Source organism: Dermochelys coriacea, chromosome 15, assembly GCF_009764565.3.
Source record: "Dermochelys coriacea isolate rDerCor1 chromosome 15, rDerCor1.pri.v4, whole genome shotgun sequence".
Classification (NCBI taxonomy): Eukaryota; Metazoa; Chordata; order Testudines; family Dermochelyidae; genus Dermochelys; species Dermochelys coriacea.
In genome coordinates this window covers 1,144,788-1,168,482 of record NC_050082.1, presented here as the reverse complement: position 1 = coordinate 1,168,482, position 23,695 = coordinate 1,144,788, and the positions used below count along the sequence as shown (strand labels likewise).

At 44.1% G+C, this 23,695-nt stretch overlaps 1 protein-coding gene across 8 annotated transcripts in view; it reads left to right on the top strand.

Annotated features, from left to right (window-relative positions):
- The first annotated feature begins 639 nt into the window (after positions 1-639).
- The window catches only part of MTMR3 (myotubularin related protein 3), a 230,354-nt gene continuing 207,298 nt past the window's right edge, over positions 640-23,695 (top strand). For 6 of the 8 annotated variants that reach the window (XR_006275855.1, XM_043497966.1, XM_038372838.2 and 3 more), the window contains exon 1: positions 640-765. The gene's annotated coding sequence lies outside the window, so the exon portion shown is untranslated. The remainder of the gene's footprint in view (positions 766-23,695) is intronic. The other 2 variants (XM_043497964.1, XM_043497962.1) reach the window with 2 other exon arrangements.

Below are 23,695 nucleotides of genomic sequence, written 5' to 3'. Positions count from 1 at the left end.
GCCCTTTGCGCTCTATTCCCTGGGTGATTGCAGTGTAATTTCTTCTGCATGAAGAATCTGTCTGTGGCCAACCACAGACCTAGGCATTTAAATCTCTTTGGCAAGAGCGAGCAGGCAGACTGAAATTGCTCTGACAAACTGATCTTTGCTCCTCCAAAGGCTGGGGCTGGGGAGTCACGTACAGTGATTTTTGGGCGTAGATCAGGGTTGAAGCCCGCTCAAGAAGCTTTGTGAGGGCAGGAAGTGCAGCTTCCGAGGCCTGAAGAGGGCGCAAAGTAGAGCGAAGGTGAGATTGGCTGAGGCCCATTTGTCTTACCTACCCCCCTCGGAAGGCCTGCCGGGCTCCTGAGGAGACTGGCCTTTGTCCCCCTAGGCGGCAGAACACGTGCTTTCCCCTCCCCTCACAAACGCTGCTCACCACAGCAGCTCCGCCCGGCGCTGTGGCCTGGGGGAGGGGCGGGCTCAGCGGCCACCGCCCCGCTGCGGGGGACGGGGCCGGGGACCGGAAGCGGAACCGGGGCAGCCTCCCAGCGCGCAGGACAAACAGGGGGAGGGCGACCGCGGCCCCGCCCCTCTCCCCGGGCGCGCGCGCCGCCTCCGGCCCCGCCCCTCTCCCCGGGCGCGCGCGCCGCCTCCGGCCGCCATGTTGTTGTGGTTGTGAGGAGGCGCTGGCCGCGCAGAGGAGCCAGGCGGCCCGGACCCGTCGCTCCCGCCTCAGGCAGGCGGCCATGCCCCGGGGCGCTCCGCGCCATGCCCCGACGCACGGTAAGGGAGAGCGCGGGGCCTCCACCGCCTGGCGCCCGGCCTGGCAGCGGAGGGAGCTTCTCGGGCTGGCAGCGGCGGCGGAGCGGGCTCCTCGCGAGGGCCGGGAGCTGCGGGCCAGGCTCGGGCCCTCGCTTCTTCGTCCGTCCCTCACGCCACCCCACGGGGCCCTGGGCTCCCGCCCTCCCCCTCTCGGGCCCGGAGTGCGAGCCAGGCTGCCGCTCGCCCCGGCACGGGCACGCCCCTCCCCGCGTCTCAGCCCGCACAGGCGGTTTGGGCTTCCTCTCCGCGCCCCGGGCGGAGCTGCCCCTCGGAGGGGGGCGCGGGGCTCCATCTCCCCTCCGCTCCCGCCGCCGGGGCGGGGCGGGGGAGAGAGTCTGCCTTGGGCAGAGCCCTCTCCTGTGCCCCCACGAGCCGCTTCTCTCTCGCGTGGAGCAGGGAGGCGTGGGCCGCCCGCTCGCCCGCCCGCATCCTTCAGCAGCGCCCCTGGGGTCCGTTTAAACCCCCCGGGGTTCTCCGCACCTGGCTTTCCCCGTGCTCTGCAAGTTACTCCATCCCGTGTGCGCTGGGCTCCGAGGGATTCCCCTTGCCCCTGTGTGCAGAGGTGGGTGGTGTCCAGGCTTCCTTCCCTCCCACGTGGCAGAGACATATGCCTCCTGTAGAGCAGAGTCTCTCCCAACCTTTCCAGACTACTGTACCCCTTTCTGGAGTCTGAGTTGACTTGCCTATCCCCAAGTTTCAGCTCACTTAAAAAACTACTTGCTTACAAAATCAGACCTAAAAATACAAACGTGTCACAGCACACTGTTACTAAGGATATTGCTTACTTTCTCATGTAACCATATAATTATAAAATAAATTGTATTATTAATATTGTATGTACAGTTCAGTGTATGGTATAATGTAGAGCAGTATAAACAAGTCATTTTATGAAATTTTAGTGTGTACTGACCATGCTAGTGCTTTTTATGCAGCCTATTGTAAAACTAGGTGAATATCTAGATGAGTTGATGTACCCCCAGAAGACCTTTGCATATCACTAGGGGTACATGTATCCCTGGTTGAAAACCACTGCTTTTGAGGGAGATTGGTGTGTGCCTCTTTATGCATTGGGCCAGTTCCCTCCCCCCCCTTGCTTCCCCACTGTACCACGGATCCAGGCTCAAGGGGGGGGGGGGGTTGCTCAGGTTTTTATTGACTACTGTGTGTGGAGCCCTGACTGCCTCTACCACTCTCCTGAACAGATGCAGTCGGTGGAAAATAAATTTGTTAGTCGCTAAGGTGCCACAAGTACTCCTTTTCTTTTTCTCCTGAACAGAGGTAACTGTTCCCATGTGTCAGGGGAATCTAAGCAGGCACTCCCTGCTCTGTGTGGGGAGTCTAACTGAGCTGTGGAGCCTGAGCTTCTCCTGTATCAGAGATGTCCCTTCTCCCATCCTCTTCCTTGCGGGAGCCAGGACTTGGCTTCCCTTCCCTCCCCGCAAGAGACCTTCCATACTTTCCCATCAAATGTCCAAGTTCCCCACATGGTACATATCACTCTGGTGAGAGGAGAAGTCAGGTTCCTCAACTCTTTCACTTAAGACATCACCTTTGTGTCTATTTGCCTCTTCCTGACAAGACACACTTTCCCTTCATTCCTTCCACTCCACCTCTGCAGACGTCCCTCTTTTCCCCTTGTTTGGTAAGCCAGTGATCCATGAACATGTGGTAGGGAAGCAGGTTTTGGTTCAGAAGAAAAAATAGGGCTCCTGCTTGTCTTCCTGAATCAGATCAAGGAGTGTTGATGTAGTGGGGCATGTGGCATAGCTTGGTTCTGATGGTGTAGATGAGGGAATATTTGGGAGTGGCTGGGAAAAAAGTATTAGCAGAGTACAGGAATGTAAGTGCAGAACTATGCTATTTTATGGGGTGCTATTGTGAGGGGCCGTTTGGGGTGGAAAGGAGAGAATGCTTCTAGAATTCGATCTGCGGCGCAGGATTGTGGCCCACTGCTTGTTCCTGAGGCAAGTGCTAAATTACTGTGGTGTTTGGAAGGGCAATGCACTGTTTTCTAGGGAGGTTGGGTTTGAAAGAGGACACTTCCAGATTGAGTCTTGAGAGAGATCTGTGGCATCTCAATGGTGAGAGTATCATCTGATCCACATGGATTTTGGGAGAGGCAGTGACAGAGAGAATTATAAACACTGGGGCCTCCTGCAGATTATCCTTAGTTCAGGTAATAGAGAAGATTGGGGAGGGGGAGAACCTCTAAAATAGTTCATGTCAGATATTACAATATGTGTCAGGTTGGTTTAGCATTTTAACATAAAGCTCTAGTATTTTTGTATGTTATGGAGTTTCTCTAGCAGTTAGGTATGTAGTTTCCCTTCCTACGTTCTCTAAAGGGATTTAGATCTTTAGCTTGCTTATTGTTCATAGATTCATAGATACTAAGGTCAGAAGGGACCATTCTGATCATCTAGTCCCTGAAAACGTAAGCTTAGATTTCTCTCTCTCTCTCTCTCTCTCTCTCTCTCTCTCTCTCTCTCGTGTTGATTTATGATCCTACTCTGGTGCTCCCATCTGCATTGTTACACTGCTTTAAAGATTCAAAGACCAGTGTTTAAGTGGTTTCCTCTTATGCAGGGAATTATGTTGTGCAGACTGTGAACGTAAACTCACTAAACATTAAATCCCACCAAATGAGGGTAGATCCATCCTCATTATATCGGCTCATTATACTCCACACCTGAACATAGCCATTATATGGACAACATACTCCCATATCTCAATGTCTGTACTTTGACCTGTTAAATTTTTACCCCCAATCGGGGAGATTGCAGATTATGTATTCCTTATACCACCCTCTCCTAAACTGAACTTTGCACCCCTTGATAATCTGTACCTTATTCCCTGATAACCAGAAACTTCTGTGACTAAACTGTGTACCGTTTTCTTTTTACTTCAACATTATCTTAATAAAATTATTAAATCTGTTCCTCATGGATTGTATTTTCTAGATGGACAACCAACCTAATTCTCAAATTAATGAGGGACAATCTCCACTTATTGATATATTTTGCTTTGCACAACCAAATCTCTGTACAAACTTTTCATGAGTGATGTACCCGAGTATTCGGATTCTAATTTCCAAACTGTTAAATCTGTTCACCTAAATTTGGGTTATTGCTGATTATGAACTCCATGTAGCATATGACATTTAATAAACTAACTTTGTATTTGTGGATAATCTAAGCACTATACTGAGATGTACAGACACTCTTTTCCAACCTATGTACTATATCATTTTTTTTATTAAAGCATTAGCTTTAATGAAATTTTTAAATTTGCTGGTGGTACTTGCAGCTTGATAGAAGTCCATTTAGATGGGTTTGAAAATAGCAGTATCTCCTTCTAGAAGATTGGGTGTCTCGAAGTTGCTGAAGGTAGAGGTAAATGCCAGATTATCACAGTATCAAAAAATCTTATCCATCTTTTATGTCATTGAGGATGGTGGAGAGAGGCACTTCTCTAAGAATCTAAGGAGATTGGAAGGAACAGTGCTTGTGGGGTTTTGCCAGGTTATTGCTGTGAAGAGGGCAGTGCCAGAGCATGGTGCTCCTATTTCTATGTTACCAGAGTTAGATAGGGAAGATCAGTAAGTGCTGTGCCATTTCATGTGCTGGTAAACAAGGTATTTCTCTTACTAGGGGGATGGAAAGGATGGAGCATTTTAAAACGCTTTACTGGGTGTATAGGGGGAGGGATGCAAAGCTGAGGAAGAATGCAAAACTGATACTATTGTGTTTTCAGAGCAAAATTGCAGTTAGGTTTATGGGATCACCTTATCAGGTATGAAGAAGAGACATGACCTCTCTTCTCTTGACCATTTAAATTACAGACCCTTTATTCCAGGGCATGTGACTCCAACTAGTACAATATTGCTGATTATATCAGAAGAGGTGGTATTTTAAGCTAGACCTAAAGGTTCTTATGAGTCCTTGTAGATATGCACTGATTTGTTCTTAATTTTGTCTGTAGTTATCTTAGTTAATAAAGTGTTACTTTGGTTCAGAAACAAATTTTGATTTAACTATCCATGTTTATATCACCCACATGTTCTTTACTATACTTGTCTACACTTATTACAAAACAGGACATAAAAATTCAGCATTTGAATTTTATTTTGTGCCAAACGTTTATACTTTGCTAGCTGCTTTGTTTAGATTGTGTGAAGAGTTGGAGGCTGACAAGTAGTGATTTCAGAAAACTGTATTTTGTTTGAGAGTCAGCTGTAGCTTTACCTCTTCAGAAAATAGCCTGACCAGTGATCCCCAGAAAACTGTAAATATAACTTTGTATTGCTCTGGAAACTGCACTGGGGTATGCATTGAACTGAGGAAATATGCTTCTATCTCTGTAATTCCCTGTGTGGTGAAATCAAATACTATTAGTTATCAAGAACTTGATATCTTTGGTGTGATGCCACAAAATTGCTGGTAGGTTGAGGGTAGTTGCCAACAGACACAAGGGTTGTTTTGTACTAATTCAAACACTTGAAAATTAACTTGGCAGTGAAAGGCTTTTCATGGCAAGTATGGGTCTGAAGACATCAGAATTCAAGATTTAACTTCTTTGGGGTGGGGTGGGCAATTTCCTGCCCTTATGCTGGCAAAATATCCCTTCCAAATGCAAACTGTATATACACTGGCACAGTGATCTGCCTGAGACTGCAGAAAGCCCCAGTACCTCTTCTTATAGTTCTGGCAAAGAACAGTAAAGTGAGACTAGACTTCTATTCATACTGTTGTGGGTAGCAGCTGGGAAACTGTCAAGAATAATTTTTTGTGCTCCAGCTGCTCAGGAAAGCTATGAGTAGCACAACACTTGGCAATGGAGGCTGGAGGAAGTGTGGAGTAGCAGAGATTTGTTTCCTTTTACCGTTAATAGGTTCTGGTGGAGGTTTAGAGTGGTGGAGACTCATGCAAAAGATCTATCTGGTTTTAAGATTCTACTTGATAAGTTTATGGAGGAGATGGTATGATGAGATAATGGGATTTTGGTAAGTAATTGATCTTTAAATATTCAGGGTAAATAGGACTAATCCCCTGAGATGGGATATTAGATGGATGGGATCTGAGTTACCCAGGAAAGAATTTTCTGTAGTATCTGGCTGGTGAATCTTGCCCATATGCTCAGGGTTTAGCTGATTGCCATATTTGGGGTCGGGAAGGAATTTTCCTCCAGGGCAGATTGGAGAGGCCCTGGAGGTTTTTCGCCTTCCTGTGTAGCATGGGGCATGGTTGACTTGAGGGAGGCTTCTCTGCTCCTTGAAGTCTTTGAACCATGATTTAAGGACTTCAATAGCTCAGACATGGGTGAAGTTTTTCATAGGAGTGGGTGGGTGAGATTCTGTGGCCTGCGCTGTGCAGGAGGTCGGACTAGATGATCAGAATGGTCCCTTCTGACCTTAGTATCTATGAAAGGCAGTGTCACCTAAGTAGGATCCAGGGACAGTAATTTGATAGGAATCCCTTATCCTTCACCTTAGTCTCTGGGAGAAGTCTGCACATTTTTCTTGCCATTCCTTGGCAAGTTTCTTGTGTGCTGGGACCTGGAATCGTCATTTTGGAAGCTATGGTGTTAGGGAGAGGAGGGCTAGATCTTAATTAGCCTTTTTGAGTCTAAATTAGTTTTTGTTACTCTGTTCCCTTAGTTGCCTCTCTTAGAAAGCTGATATTTCACTGTTCCAAGAACAGAGCTGTTTCCTTTCCTTTTTATTTCTGTTCTATTAAAAACAATTAAAAGCATAATTTGCCTGTCACTAAACGTAATCCAGTATACAAAATCTAATGTATAGATGCCACATCAATTCTTGGAAAAAGGTACTTCAAAATCTGTGACCTACAGAATTTGAGGTTAATAGCAGATGGTTTGGCACACAAATCTAGCAACAATGGGTCAGGTTGTTGACTGGAACCATATAAATCCCGCTTCAGTGTTCTCTGAGTTAATATTTATTTGGATTACAATACTGAAAAGCAATAACTAATTTAAACAAATCCTGTTTGATAAAACATATGGAAATTAACAAAGTTAGTCACCACAGAACCTGGCTTTGGCACTCTGATAGTCTCTAAAGATTCAGTGAACATGTATATGTACTTCAATGAGACTCTGAAACTATGCTATCACTAACCTCATCTTTATAACGGATAATATAGCATTCAGTTTGTGGATTCATTCAAACTGTTTGACAAGAGATTCTTTGAACATGATTTAGTTTTATAGAAGCTCTTGGAAGAGGATGGGCAAGCAGAACCAGACCAGTCATCATAAATGCCTATTAACTATTTGCCTATGTTTAAAGCTGTACAGTTGAATTTGAATTTAAATTTGATACAGCTTGGGATTGAAAATATAGTAACAGGACACTTCAAAATGAAAAAATGTTGAAGTGGTTGTCGGAGTTTATCAAAGTATTAGATATTAATGGAACTGGGAATAGAGAAATCTGTGTGCAGTATGTGTTTGGGGTTGGCCTTTTTACACAGGGGTAGGGGAGAGTGAAATATAGAAGTAGGAGAAATATAATTGTAAAACACGGTAGGGGAGTTCAGAGGCAAAGGATGGTACCTCAAACTACTCAACTAATATTTTTTTTACATTGATATGTCCCTTAAGTGGTAATGAAACGTGCCTCTGTGATGCTCTGTACCTCAGGGTAACCCCCTGAACCCCTGTGTTCATCCTTATAATACGATTGTGTGGTATCCAATGCAAATGTCGGGTGTCTTTGGAAGGCTCATGAAGAGCTGAGCATTGTTATAGTAATATTATAGGTTGTAATTTAATGTATATAATTACGAGGCTGAAAATGTGTCCTCATGGGGATTGGCCCTGCTTTGAGCAGGGGATTGGACTAGGTGACCTCCTGAGGTCCCTTCTAACCCTGATATTCTATGGCTTAAAACAAGCCCAGGCAGTTCACACCTCATCAGGGCATGTATGGGATAAGCCCAGCTCAGCCTCACAGGAACAAAGGATGCTGGCCTAGGCAACAACAAAAGGACCTGTTAGTCTTTGAGTGAGTCACCACCCTTCCTTTGGTCATTTTGGGATTGCAATGAGGTAATGTGGCACCTTAGAGACTAACATTTATTTGAGCATAAGCTTTCATGGGCTACAGCTCACTTCATCGTATGCTTATGCTCAAATAAATTTGTTAGTCTCCAAGGTGCCACAAGTACTCCTTTTCTTTTTGGGAATACAGATTAAAACAGTTGCTACTCTGAAAAATGAGGTAATGCTCACCTAACTCTGAAAGGTGGGGAGCAAAGCCAAGTGGGAAGAAAGGACATGATAAAAGGAAGAGATGCTCTTCCTCTCTCTTCCATCTCATCTTCAGACACCACACCAAGCGACTGAAGCGCTGATCAAAGGGGCAAGCCTGGCTGAAGGGCAACCAGCCAGCCTGTGGTGAGAAGCATCTAAGTTTGTAAGGATGTTGAAAGTGTTAAAAGCAAAACGCATTCTAAGCTGATCTTATTTCATTTGACCAAATCTGACTTGTTGTGCTTTGACTTAGATTTTAAGTGTTTATATCTATTGTAGTTAATAAATTTTGTTTTTGTTCTACCCTGAAGCAGTGAGTTTGTTTGGAAGTGTGTCAGAGACTACCCTTGGGATAACAAGCCTGGTACATAACAAAAAAATTTATAACATTGACAAACTCGTGTAAGCTTGCAGCGTCCAGCAGGCATAACTGGCCACTGCAGGATAGAGGTTCTTAGGGTTGTTTCTGGGACTGGAGATATTGGCTAGTGTAATTAGGTTGCACAATTCAAGCAATGGCTGGCCAAAAGTGCTCACTCAAGTAGCTGGGAGCAGCTTACATGCTAGAGCAGGGGTGGGCAAACAATGGCCTGGGGGCTGAATCCAGCCCCTCAGGGCTTTGGATCTGGCCCACGGAATGGCTACCCCCGTGGCGCCACGGGCCCTGTGCCACACTCAGAAGTGGCCGGCACCACATCCCTGGGGGGAGAGGGGGCAGAGGGCTCCGTGTGCTGCCCTTGCCTGTGGATACCTCCCCCGAAGCTCCCATTGGCTGGAAATGGGGAACCATGGCCACTGGGAGCTTCGGGGGAGGTACTCGCAGGCAAGGGCAGTGCCTCAGCCCTCTTCCCCCTGTCCCCCAGGGGCTGCAGGGATGTGGTGCTGGCTGCTTTGTGGAGCGGCCCTGGCCACAGTGCACGCCTTGCCACCCCGAAGCCGCTCCAGGTAAGTGGCACCAGGCTGGAACCCGAACCCCTCCTGCACCTCAACTCCCTGCCTTGAGCCTCTGCCTGCACCTCAACCCCCTGTTGCACCCCGCACTCCTGCTGCACCCCAACCCCTGCCCTGAGCCCCCTGGCACCCCCTGCACTCCCCCCGCACCGCTGCCCTCAGGTCCCTCCCACACTGTGCACTTCCTCCTGCACCCCAATCCCCTTGCCCTGAGCCCCTTCCTGCACACCGCACCCCCTCCCACACGCCACACTCCCTCCTGCACCCCACCCCCTGACCCAGCCCTACATTCATTCTCCTGCAAGCAATTTCCCTACCCAGATGTTGCCCTTAGGCCAAAAAGTTTGTCCACCACTGAGCTAGAGGTTGTGCATGAACAGCCCGGGAGTGGGGGTTCTCACAGCAGAGCAGGGTAAGGCTGTCTCCCAGAGTCAAGGATTGGAGTGACCTAACAGATCACCGGTCCGAAGAACACCAGGGGAACGTCACAATCACTGAGCAATAAAAAGAAATGTGTACAGTATTGTTGTCTTGACTCAAAATCAAATGAAATTGTTATAGGGTAAAATAGACTCCTGGTTTCAATTTCTGCTTTAAAATATAAACATCAATTAAAATGTTTCGTGAGTTTGCTCCTATGCTGCCAATTGAAATCTTCACAGGTACCCAAAAATACCTGTAAAATTGTAACTAGAAAGCAGTAAGGAAATATGACGTCAAGGGATCTAGATCTAAAGTAGACTTTCAGGCTCTAGTACAGAAACAACCAGCAGGTAAACTTGGAAAAAAATATCTAATTTGGCTTTCTTGCTTGCTTGTCCATCATGTCTTGCTGTGGTTTTCAGTGCTCTCTCCCACCTTTTTTTTAAAAAAAAGAGAGCAATGACAGTGAAATCTCTAACTTCTGTAGCTCTGCAGACTGCCTTGTGTTATGTTTATCTTTAAAGCAGTGTGAGTAGTCATGAACTTCCTTGCTGGTGATGCTGGTGTCGTCTTTCTGTTTCTTCTGTGGTATTTTCTTCAAATTGTCTTCCGATGTATATGAATAATGCAATATTGACTTGTTGGGGATGTGCATCAAATTCTGTTTAGAGGGATTAGGAGACTAGTCTCAAAACACTAGCTTTAGTTTAACTTTTTGTCAAAAGTAGTCCTATCAGCACTTTTGCCTCTAAACTGAAGTAGCAACAGAGATCCATGTTCATATAGTTCTAGATAGTTTTGGACCATCACTGGGGACAGAACTGGAAAATGAGATTTTTATTTGGGGAACTGGTATGCAGAATTAAGTGAACATCTGAAATTATACACACAGATGGGTGAATGTTACTTTGAGATCAGAAAATAATCCCCAATTTTGTAGAGGTAGATCCTAGTTTGAGGGCTTACTGTACTTCTGCCCTTGTTCCTCTATTCTGTTGCCACAACTTTATTGTTGACTAAATGATTAATATATCTAAAAAATGAAGCTATTTACAAGTTTGTCTGAATTCCCTACTTCTCCTTAAACAAATCCTTACCTTTCGTTTTCATAAACATCCATTTTTTTTAATGGCTTGGGCTTTTTATTCATTTAGAAATGTTTGATAAACCATTACATCTGATTTCTGGGGTGTCTTGGAATTTTAATTAGCCATCCTGTGAATCAATGTACATATTAACTGCTACAGGAAAAGGCTTGTCTTGAAAAAATGTCATTAATGAGCTGTGTACAACAGCTTCTGAATTTGTAAGAAGACTATATACCAGAATACTCGTGCTTTGTTTCAGCAACTTTTTTCTTGATGGAGCTTTGTGAGTAATCTATACATCATACAGTGCTACGAGCAGGGGTTGAAATTTTTTACCCAGTACTAACTGGATGGGGGGGGGGCAAACTGTCATCCTGTTTACAGTTTTATTATTTTAAATTGTATACATTCAGGTTTTAAGTTCTTATTTCTTGCTGTGCATCATTATCAAAATCCGCCCCCTTTTGTCTCTCCCTGCTACATAACTTTGTCAATGCTGTCTCTAGCTTTATTTGTATTGCAATAGCACCTATAGCTTTACTTGTATTGCAGTAGCACCTAGGGACCCTAATGAGACCAGGGTTCTACTGTGCTAAGCACTTTACAAACCAAAGATTGTCAGATCCTCTGTTCAGGAAGTGTCTAGGCTTAAATGCCACTACTAGGCTTTCTCTCTCCCTCCATATTTTTTCCAACCCATCAATCTGAATCCTTTCAAACGCTTCTATCCATCCATTGAGTTAAGTTCAAGTTCCTGGTCTTTCCCTACAAGGTCCTACGTAATGTTGACCTTGCGTACATATGACCTCTTCTCTCCCACATTTTTGCCTTTGCCTCTTGTATTGTATAATCACATTCACCTTGAACAGCCTCTTCTGTTGAAATCCTTCTGCCCTGACCTTGTTTATATCTGTTCCACGTTCTCCCCCTACCTCAGTGCCATCTTTCTCTGTCCCAAAGAATGATTTGAAGACCTTTTCTCCTTTGTAAGGCTTGCATAACTTGCACTATAATAGGAAAAAACTAACTTTTAGTTTTATTTATTTATTTTTTTTTTGGTTTGGGGATTCCAACCATCTTCCAAGCCTATTTGTAATTTAGCTTAATAACGGACACTGTAGAGTATGGCTCTTTTGTGGGCTGTGTATCCTGGGCGTGAGAGAGCCTAGTTTCGGACTAATTAATACTCAGGGTTCCTTTATGAATTTAGTGAAAAAATTGAATATTTTCATCTTTTGTACATTGGTGAAGTGGTCACAATTCATAATGCGAGGAAAACTAATGGACCCCCATCTTGAAATAGTGGAGAAACATAACCTAGGCCAGAAGAGATTGATGTAAAAAGGCTAACAAAATCATTTGTCTGAATGGAGTCCTGCTAGGCATCTCTTCTAATCCAGCTGATTCTGAGATGAAACCTGGAGTGTTGTACGCACATTTGGGCATATTAGAGAATATCAAAGTGAAACAGTAACAGAAAAGGGCAATGAGTATAATAGCTGCAGGAGCTGTAACTGAGAGGTTAGGAAATCAGGTGTATATTAGTGGCATTAATTTTATACTTAAGTGGGATTGCAAAATTTTAGGAAGGAATAAAATTATTTCCTCTTCTTTGTGTAGTGAGGAAGATTAGACCCTTGGCCTCTAAATGCTTTTCCTTTCCCCAGCTGGTATTGAACAGCTCCCTCTACCACTATTTGTGGCCTTAGTCATAGAAGTGCTCCATACCAGCCATGTGGGGAGGACAGAACTGCCTTGCAGAGGAGTGGGGGGAAGAACTTAAAACTGAAGAATCTGTAATATTGAGTTATGGAGGGGAATTAGGATAAGTGATAGTTTTCCAAGCTATCCTTGTAGAGTGGAAGGGAGGGATGAAGGTCACCATGCAGCAACTGGAGTCCCTCTTATGTGACCAATAATACCAAAGTTGTATGAGGATGTATGTTTCTTAAATTCCTCCTCAGAGTTCCAGGCAGCAGAGTGTTCATGAGCTGAGCTCGTCTCCCAGCAAACTGTCTGCTGGTTTAGCCTTGTCTGTCCTACCCTACAGACTGGGATTCTTTCCTGGGGCTTCTGCACAACTGCAAGCAAGGCTCCAAAGTGTCACTTTCCCACAATCATGCACTCAACTTAAAACCCCAATAGGAAAAGAGGAGATCTAAACCTTAATGACTGAGGTGTTCATCCAGTGGCTAACATGAAGCTATATTCAAAAGGGTAATATTAACAAAACTAAGAGCATGAACTGACAATACAGTAACAAAGGACAGGGCATGAAGGGAGTTTAGGAGCAGTTTATTTGCACAGAAGATAATTGTGTAGAACAAACTATTCATGATTGCTGTTCCTATTGTGGCCTTTAATATATTTTAAAAACAGACAAATATAGGTTCATCTCTGCATAGTACATAGATGGGCTGATCAGAGTTTCATTTTTATCCTCGGATACTGACATTAAATTAACAGTAACTTTTCAGATTTTAGTTTTGGATGCACAGAGGGAGTAAGCAACTGTCTTCCCCAATTGATCCATTGTCCAAATGACTTTAATTTGATGAGCAACAATTGCCTTTTAGCACTTTAACTTGAGTGTGGTGGAACTGGGGCCCAGTTGTGGCATCCTTCAGCTTTGGTAGCATATCCTGGAGAAATAGTTGTTTTTTCTCTAGGGTTTGCTGGTGTGTGGGGACCAGGAGCCTCACTTCCAGCAGTCTTCCTCGTGCTCTCAGAAATGGTTCCTGGAAGAAGAGGCCCATAGCAGCTTGATCACTTCCTTTAATCTCTTGTGGCAGCACTGGATCTAGGAGAGTGTGCCAATGGCATCTCTGTTCATTGAATTTGAATTGGCAAATATGTTGAAACTTGTACCAAAAATAGATGTGGGATGCCACATAGCTCTGCCAGCCTGGTTATAATAAATAATTTAGGGCATTTATCTGGTCAAGTGTATGATGATTGAGACTGCATTCACATATGGTCAACACTGATTTGTTACAACTAATCAAATTAGCTACAGTGTAGTATATCTAGAGCACATGCTGTTCTCTTTTGAATACTTTCAATGCCATTACACTATTAATGAACTGCGAATCTTCAAAATAACCTACTTAAAGTGTATAAGGAGGACTAGAGGTGACTTTCATGAAAATCCATTGCTCTAAAGATGGAGACTACTGGGTTCAGCTGCATGCACTGTGTCCCAAAGGCAGCTTTGCTAAAAAATTTTTCCTTGACCTGTATCAGAAGGGGAAGATTCTCTGAGAAATAGCAGGGTTTCTTGGCTGAGCAATAGATCTACAACACAGCAGGACTGTTTTATACTAAGCCCTAGTCTACACTACGAGTTTAGGTCGAATTTAGCAGCATTAGATAGATTTAACCTTGCACCCGTCCACATGACGAAGCCATTTACTTCGACTTAAAGGGTTCTTAAAATAGATTTCTGTACTCCTCCCCCGACGAGGGGATTAGCGCTGAAATCGATCTTGCCAGGTTGAATTTGGTGTACTGTTGTCGCAATTAGACGGTACTGGCCTCCGGGAGCTATCCCAGAGTGCTCCATTGTACTGCTCTGGACAGTGCTCTCAACTCGGATGCACTGGCCAAGTAGACAGGAAAAGGCCCGTGAACTTTTGAATCTCATTTCCTGTTTGGCCAGCATGGCAAGCTGCAGTGAGTGCAGATCTCATCAGCGGAGGTGACCATGATGGAGTCCCAGAAGTGCAAAAGAGCTCCAGCATGGACTGAATGGGAGGTACGGGATCTGATCGCTGTATGGGGAGATGAATCTGTGCTATCAGAACTCCGTTCCAAAAGACAAGATGCCCAAACATTTGAAAAAATCTCCAAGGGCATGAAGGACAGAGGCTATAACCGGGACCTGCAGCAGTGCCACATGAAACTTAAGGAGCTCAGGCAAGCCTACCAAAAAACGAGAGAGGCAAACGGCCGCTCAGGGTCAGAGCCCCCATACATGCTGCTTCTATGATGAGCTGCATTGCATTCTAGGGGTGCAGCCACCACTACCCAACCTCTGTGCTTTGACTCCGTCAATGGATTATCAGGCAATAGGGATGCACATTTTGGGGATGAGGAAGATGATAGCGCACAGCAAGCAAGCAGAGAAATCGTTTTCCCCAAGAGCCAGGAACTGTTTCTCACCCTGGACCTGGAGCCAGTACCCCCCGAACCCACCCAAGGCGGGCTCCCGGGCCCGCCAGGCGGAGAACGGACCTCTGGTGAGTGTACCTTTTGTAAATATAATACATGGTTTAAAAGCAAGCGTGTTTAATGAGTAATTTGCTGCCAGTACAGCTACTGGAAAAGTCTGTTAACGTGTCTGAGGACGGAGTGGAAATCCTCCAGGGACATCTCCATAAAGCTCTCCTGGATATACTCCCAAAGCCTTTGCAAAAGGTTTCTGGGGAGGGCAGCCTTATTCCGTCCTCCAGGGTAGGACACTTTACCACCCCAGGCTGGTAGCACGTAGTCTGGAATCATTGCATAACAAAGCATGGCAGTGTATGGTCCCGGTATTTGCTGGCATTCAAGCAACATCTGTTCTTTATCTCTCTGTGTTATCCTCAGGAGAGTGAAAAGAAAAGGAGTACTTGTGGCACCTTAGAGACTAACAAATTTATTAGAATATAAGCTTTCGTAAACTACAGCTCACGAAAGCTTATGCTCTAATAAATTTGTTAGTCTCTAAGGTGCCACAAGTACTCCTTTTCTTTTTGCGAATACAGACTAACACGGCTGCTACTCTGAAACCTCAGGAGAGTGATATCATTCTTGGTCACCTGGTTGAAATAGGGTAATTTTATTAAGGGGATATTCAGAGGTGATTCCTGTTGATTCCTGACTGACCAGTAGCCTGACTGGTCTGGCGTTGCAAGCTTCCAGAGGGCTATTGCCACTCGATTGTGAACTGTGAGGGCTGCTCTCATCTTGGTATTCTTGAGCTTCAGGGCAGGGGAAAGCAAGTCACAAAGTTCCATGAAAGTGCCCTTATGCATGCGAAAGTTTCGCAGCCACTAGGAATCATCCCAGACCTGCCAACACTGTGGTCCCACTCGTCTGTGCTTGATTCCAGGGCCCAGAATCAGTGTTCCACGGCATGAACCTGCCCCATTATCACCATGATGTCCACATTGCTGGGGCCCATACTTTGAGAGAAGTCTGTGTCCATGTCATCATCACTCTCCTCACTGCACTGCCGTTTCCTACTCGTCTGCTTTTGCAGATTCTGGTTCTGCATATACTGCTGGATAATGCGTGTGGTGTTTAGAACGGTCATAACTGCTGCGATGATCTGAGTGGGCTCCATGCAGGAGAACAGAGTGGCAGCGGATGTGGCAGGTGGATGACGATGCTGACAGCAGTATGGCGCCTGCACTGAAAAAGTCATAAGACGATTGTTGGCCATTCCTTTCACGGGAGGGGGGAACAAGGGGTAGGCTGGCAGCAGATGGTGCAGTACAACTGCTAGCTGTCATCGTCTCCTGGGTGCTCGCAGTGATGCTGGCTGGGAGAGCACCCTGAGGCAGAATGGCCCTCTCAAGGATTGAGCTCACAACCCTGGGTTTAGCAGGCCACTGGTTAAACCACTGAGCTATCCCTCTGCCAATATTCCAGGCAGGACTGAATCTCCATTAGACAAAATGTAAAGAAGAGAATGACCTGAGTCACTCCCATTTATGTCCAGGCACCCCGACAGACCTCACTGAGGTCTGCCAGGAGCACCCATGTCTGCCCAGGCGCCCCGACCGACCTCACCGAGGCTGGCCCAGAGCACCCAGGCGACGACGAGGACAGCTACCAGTTGTAATGCACCATCTGGTGCCACAAGGGAATGAGCTGCTGCTGTGTATCAATGCAGTCCCACGTCTGCCAGCACCCAGGAGATGTATGGTGATGGTGAGCTGAGTGGGCTCCATGCTTGCCGTGGTATGGCGTCTGCACGGGTAACCCAGGAAAAAAAGGCGTGAAAAGATTGTCTGCCGTTGCTTTCTCAGAGGGAGGGAGGAGGGGCCTTACGACATGTACCCAGAACCATCCACGACAATGTTTTTTGCCCCATCAGGCATTGGGATCTCAACCCAGTATTCCAATGGTCGGTGAAGACTGTGGGATAGCTACCCACAGTGCAAGGCTCTGGAAGTCAATGCTAGCCTCGGTACTGTGGACGCAGTCCGCCGACTTAATGGTCTTAAGTGGGGACACACACAATCGACTGTATAAAATTGATTTCTAAAAAATCAACTTCTATAAATTTGACCTAATTTCATAGTGTAGGCATAGCTTAAAATAAATAATTTAACTTTACTAAACTGGCTGAACCTGTTGTGTTTAAAATGTTTTGATTTACATCCCCACCACATGTGAAGGTAAACAATCATGCATCCTTGTTGGATGTTAAATGAACGTATTGATTTGTAGCTGCAGAATTTTTGGCTTTTTTCATCATTCCCGTGTAATTATTAAAGAGCCTTTTGGCATTTTCTTAAGAATGGATAAATGTAACTGCACTAAATGAGTGAATATTCCGTGTAATGATCAGAAAGGCAAACTCTCAGAAATCTCTGAGCATATTGGGTTTTTGTCTTTCAATTATGTGGTGGAATGTGGATCTGTTAGTCATGTATCTAAGCAAATAGCATATTTGGGGAAAGTTCAAGTACTGAATTTTCTCAGTCACCACTGCTGTTCATACTGCTGGTGACAGCAAATTCCAGTCAATGGGTCATTACGTTCTGGTTGGATACCCATTATAATTAAATCATTCTCTTTGTCTATGTTCAGTGAACCTTCTTTATTAGACTAACTCTCACAGGAAGATAATGTACCTTTTCATTTTGGAGAGAGTCCTAGTGGTGTCTCTTTGGCGGGGGCAAGGTAAACATTTTGATGTCTGCGTTCTGCCCACTGACATTCCTTGTAGGTTTTGGTTTGTGGATTATAGTTCGGGTACACGGTGCTGCATTGTAGAGTACAGTAGTTTGTTTGTGTGGGTGTTTTTGCTTTGGACTGGAATCTTGGTTAATCCTCTCATACTCCAATGCAAGCATCATATGATTTGGAGGTGTTTGTTTAGTTCACACAGTGCTGCAGAGTTTCTCCTTTTCCTCTAGTTTTGATCTACTTAAAAAACTGAAAATCTGGGAATCTTCAGTCATGGAAATATCCACATCTGTTGAATTCTTAATAAGTTCTCAATGATTCATGTTGCTTTGGGGTTTCCCTCATGTTTCAGATCTCTCCTGTTTGTAAAAACCTGCATCTCATACAATCATCTGTGATACTAACTTTCTAAGCATTGCAAAACTAGAGTCTCCTCAGTAAAAACATCTAAACTGGACTTAAAGGTTAAATCTAATTGAAGTCTGGCTCCGTTCATATGTCACAAATTTGTAATATTTCACTGTTCAAAAAAGTTTCCCTTTTCCAGAAAAAGGAGGAGACCTGCCAGGTGAAAGGAATGTTTTAAAAAAAAAATGTAGTAAAAATGTGTGATAAATATTATGTGACACCTTTAAAATCCTGTTGCCATAAAAAGGTTTGCACAGATGTAACTGAGTGAAACTTGGTAAACAAGTATGATGCATAAGGGAATACAATCCAGCTCTTGTGTTGGCTCTGGAGTTCTAGCAGGAGTAAGGCCATGTAGTGAGCTTACACAGCTGTATGCCGTAAGATCGCTTGTGTAGCCACTCTTTGCCGACGGGAGAGAAATCTCCTGTCAATATAAAACCACGTCAATGAGCAGCAGTAGTGATGTCAGCGGGAGAAGCTCTCCCACCGCGCTGTGCACACTACCACTTATGCTGGTAAAACTTACGTCGCTTGGGGTATATGTGTTTTTTCACACCCCTGAGTGACACAAGTATTGCCAACATAAGTGTAATGTAGACATAGAATCATAGAATATTGAGGTTGGCAGGGACCTCAGGAGGTCATCTAGTCCAACCCACTGCTCAAAGCAGGACCAATCCCCAACTAAACCATCCCAGCCAGGGCTTTATCAAGCCTGATCTTAAAAACCTCTAAGGAAGGAGATTCCACCACCTCCTTAGGTAACCCATTCCAGTGCTTTACCACCCTCCTAGTGAAATAGTTTTTCCTAATATCCAACCTGAACCTCCCCTACTGCAACTTGAGACCATTACTACTTGTTCTGTCATCTGCTACCACTGAGTACAGTCCAGATCCATCCTCTTTGGAACCCCCTTTCAGGTAGTTGAAAGCATCTGTCAAATCCCCCCCATTCTTCTCTTCTGCAGACTAAATAATTCCAGTTCCTTCAACCTCTCCTCATAAGTCATGTGCTCCAGCCCCCTAATCATTTTTGTTGCCCTCTGCTGGACTCTCTCCAATTTTTCCACATCCTTCTTGTAGTGTGGGGCCCAAAATTGGACACAGTACTCCAGATGAGGCCTCACCAATGCTGAATAGAGGAGAATGATCACTTCCCTCATCTGCTGGCAATGCTCCTACTTATACAGCCCAAAATGCTGTTAGCCACCTTGGCAACAAGGGCACACTTCATTGACGTAGCCTAACTTTGCTTGGAGCACCTTCAATAGTGGGTTCGACTCCTAGGACATCTCTGAACACTGAGGCTGCTTTTTTCCTATTTTTGTGTGTGTTTAAAGTGTAATTAGAGTATGGCTCTTAAACTGAAGTAAATGCAGATCTTGGTGGGAGACTCTAGTCCGTGTGCTTTGTACCTTGCTCGCTATGCCAACTGGAGAATCTCTTGCCTTTCCGACCAATGTTTCATTACAGGTCAGTTTAAGAGGACTTGTTTAGGTTTCAACCACTCCGCTATTCTGACCACCCTCCAGTTTTTGCATTATTGTATAGGCAATTTTTCTGTGCGCAGTTGGGAAGGCTTACATTAAAGAACTGTTCTATGCAGTCCATACATTGGTCATGTGCTGGGTTACTTTCATCCATCCATTCACCTCCTGCCCCAAAAAAGGCACCATTCCAAATTCTGATCTTTGCTTACTCTATTTGTAGTAGCAAGCTGATCCTGAAACTTCAGTTAGCCTGTTTCATTATGTTGCTGTCTTTCTCCTCTCTGAGCCTTGCATTAAGGAAATGCCTAAGTTGATATTTTAAACTGAATAAAACTTTTTACTGTTAAACTCCTTAATCTCTTCTTTTTAAATAGTATATATTCAGCAAAACAAGATTTATAGTTGTAAAAGACTTTTGGCTCTGCTCAGCCTGATTATCTTTCATTTTTCTATATCTTTAATGACAGCATGACTCTAGTGTTTTCTGCACTTCATTTTCAATGTGAGTTTTACCCTCTTTTTGTGTCTCTTGGTTTAAATATGTATTGTTAATGTACCGATGGAAGTTCATGTATTGGTTGGCATAATAGTAGTGTTATTCCACCAGCTCATTGCTTGTTTGCCTTTCTGACAAATGTAAATCTTGGAGAATTGTCATTTATGTGGCGATAATCATGTTGTCCTATCTTCGTCTCTAAATTTACAACTTTATAGAGAAATAGGGCTGTTCTCATCTCACAAGTACTTGGCTATGATTAAAGGAGACCATCCTCTGAGTTGTGTAGAATTCTGACGCCACCAAGATCTGGTCTACACACCAATTTTGTACCGATGCAACTATTTCTATTGCTGTTTTTTAAAAAACAAAACAAAACAGCAATATAACTACAGTCCTTAGTGTGCAGTTACACTGGGGTAAAGATACCGTATACCATTATAGTGTATCCCCCCCCTTTTTTTAAAACAATAATTACTATACTGGTATAAAGCACCTTTTAAAATGATATAACTGTATCCACACTGGGAGTGTGATTGCGACCTAAAACTAGAGTAGTCATGTGGAACAAATTAGTTGTGTGGGACTGAAAATACTAGAAATATACGAAGTGAAGTAGGTGGCAAAATGCATCAGCTACAGAAGTTGACGTGACAGCAAAGAATACATAATTAGTGGGTCAATTCATTTATAACATTTAGCTGTCCCAAAATGCTGTCATGTTAGCAGCAAATTTGAACAAAAAGCAACTTGTTTTGACATGTAAATATGTCTAACAGCATTCCAAATGTCTTTTGCTTCACATGCTCATGTGAAAACTGCTCTCCCGAGAGCCAGATAAGGAACTAAATAGCCTAGTAGGGTTAAAAGCGGCAGAGTCCTGTGGCACCTTATAGACTAACAGACGTATTGGAGCATACGCTTTCGTGGGTGAATACCCGCTTCGTCGGATGCATGTAGTGGAAATTTCCAGAGGCAGGTATAAATATGCAAGCAAGAATCAGGCTAGGGATAACGAGGTTAATTCAATCAGGGAGGATGAGGCCCTCTTCTAGGAGTTGAGATGTGAACACCAAGGGAGGAGAAACTGCTTTTGTAGTTGGCTAGCCATTCACAGTCTTTGTTTAATCCTGAGCTAATGGTGTCAAATTTGCAAATGAACTGAAGCTCAGCAGTTTCTCTTTGAAGTCTCGTCCTGAAGTTTTTTTTGCTGCAGGATGGCTACCTTTAAATCTGCTATTGTGTGTCCAGGGAGGTTGAAGTGTTCTTCTACAGGTTTTTGTATATTGCTATTCCTAATATCTGATTTGTGTCAGATATTACATAAAAGGATAAATGGACACAAATCAAATCCCCGGGGCCAGCTACACTGGCCACTGCTCAGACGGCCCTGGGGTCAATGACCCTGGCAGTTGCCGAAGTCACAGAGGTCAGGGAAAGTCATGGAATCCGTGACTTCTGTGGCCTCTGTGACAAGACATAGAGCCCTTGTTATGATGGGGGAGGAAATAACTTGTTGTCAAGCCACCTACATACACACCACATGCAATCTAAAGGAATAAGTTGTGTACTGTTGAGCCCTGTATTTAATTGTAACACGTTGCCCAGCTTTTTAATATCTTAAAAATGCTATGCTATTCTAGCCTATCCCAGCAGCTTGTATGTGTGACTGTTTGCCACCAAATCCGTGGTATCCAGTGCTGTTAACAGGTGGCTTCCCAGACCCAATACCTCATAATAATCATATTAGTCTCCTTCCTTGAGGTAAAGCTATTCAACTTCTGCTTTGTCCAATAGCTCTGAAGTTACAGATAGCGCTGCCAGTCTCAAAACAGAATTCAATCCCTACTATAAAAGCAGGCATTCCTTTCAAAGCTACCAAGCTTTCCACTTTGAGATGCCCACTGTAACAAAGAGCAAAGAAACAGATCTAGGGGTATTGGATAGCTACAGTGTAGCCAGACAATCCCCAGTTCTAAAATGATGGCTGACTTCCACCTCCACTATCTGTCTGATGGCTTGGTTCCCCAGAAGCTGATTTTTAATCTCCATTTTATCAAAATAAATAGCAGTCAGGACTTTGCTGGGCCTTGTGTACCTGAACATGTCAGAACCCCAAAAGTTAAGATGACAATCCTGAAGTTCACCTTGATAGTCTTTCACAAGGTTGATCAGAGAAAGACCTGGAGAAAGTTATCTTCACCCTTGCTTTGGTACACTCAAGAAATGCCTTATGTTTTCCCACGGTCAAAATTACTCCCAGTATGTAGCTCTAGCTTTCAGGCTTACTAAATCAAACAATTAACAAAATCTTCGCTGCTGTATTCGTTGCTCTGAGAGGGATCCACGTTTACCCATTATTTGGTGATTTTTTTCAGAAGATCACTGTTGTGGATACAGACCCTCTAAGACACATGTTGCTGTTTTTTCCCCCAGACTATGGCTTCTTAATCAGTTTTCAAGTTACCTTACATGTTTTCAAATAATTTAGCACCCTAGCTTTCAGGCATTAGGTTGCATAGGATGCTCATCTTGGAGAGAGGTCTCAAGGTACTGTTAACAATTCATCAGCTATGCTTCCAACAATGATCCACTGTAAAAGCATAGAATCTCCTTTCTCCAGCTATTTGGGCTCACCTCTCCTTCAAACTATCTATCAAACTTCCTGCCCTTAGCTCATGTAATGGAAAATAAGTTCTTTGGCTAGGTGCCCCATCAAGCCTTTGAAAACCTCATTGTGGTGGATGAAAGTCTGAGGATGTATGTCCATGTAGTCCAGAAACCACTGTCACCCTAGAGAAGACTTCAGGAACCTCAGTTGGCTAATGGGCTGAGCGATGAGCTTCTCTGTACAGAGGTACCAACACACTAATCATGGTGAATACCATGATGGCATTGTGGATCACCAAATATTACTGCCTTATATAAGATAGGAAGCAACTGTTTTTTAGTTGGTGAAGAGAAGCCATTCCAGAGCTGGCTGGCTGATCAGACAGTAGGTGGACGAAGACTGTGAGGAGCACTTTGAGACTCATGAAAGCAAACAGGCCTAAGAAACTTTGACATCTAAAATCTGTTCCTGTCCCTCCTTACACAAGAGCAAGGTATATTGGCTTAGCAGTTGACTTTGAATTCATTTTCTCTTGTCATATTCTGGGAGGGGGAGAATGACGAGGATGGGTGTCTGGGCAAGTTTCTCTAGCATGAAAGTGCTCGTTTGCTCACAAAATAAAGCCCTTTCCAAAACATTAATGTAAACAAAAGGATGGTTGTTTGAATGTTTGTTTGCATGGGGCAAAATTGACACTAGTATAAAATGTTCAGATGGAATTGCAATTCAAGAGTAACTAACCAGCTCATGAATAAACTGTTCACGATTTTTCCAGCTCCACTTTAGGGGAGAGGGTGGGGCTGGGCTACATTTTATATAACAGCCTAGTAAAAATAGAAACATGCTACAGAGCATAGGCAATGAATGCAAAGTGTTGATAATCCAAACTTGTTTCCTTAAGCAGTGGGGAAAGTCACTAGGCCTAAGAAAATCTGGTCTGAGCCAGTCTTGTGGGACTCTTGACACAGTTTCTTTTTCTTCTGGTGTTTATAGTAACAGTTCTGCTACTGTTGGTCCTATTTTGAGAGAGAGAGCGTGCAATAGAAATGTCATACCAAGCCGCTGCCTTCCTACCATACTGCTCTTCTTCGGGATTCCTCAGTCTGTAAGGAGTTTTGCTGTGTTGTCCAGTATAATGCTGTGAAAAGAGATCCTGTTTGCTTTTTAAGTTTCTTATCTTCTGTCTTAATTTTTTGTAGGCAACAATGAAAATGGATTGGTTAGTTCTAAAGTCAGTCAAAATATA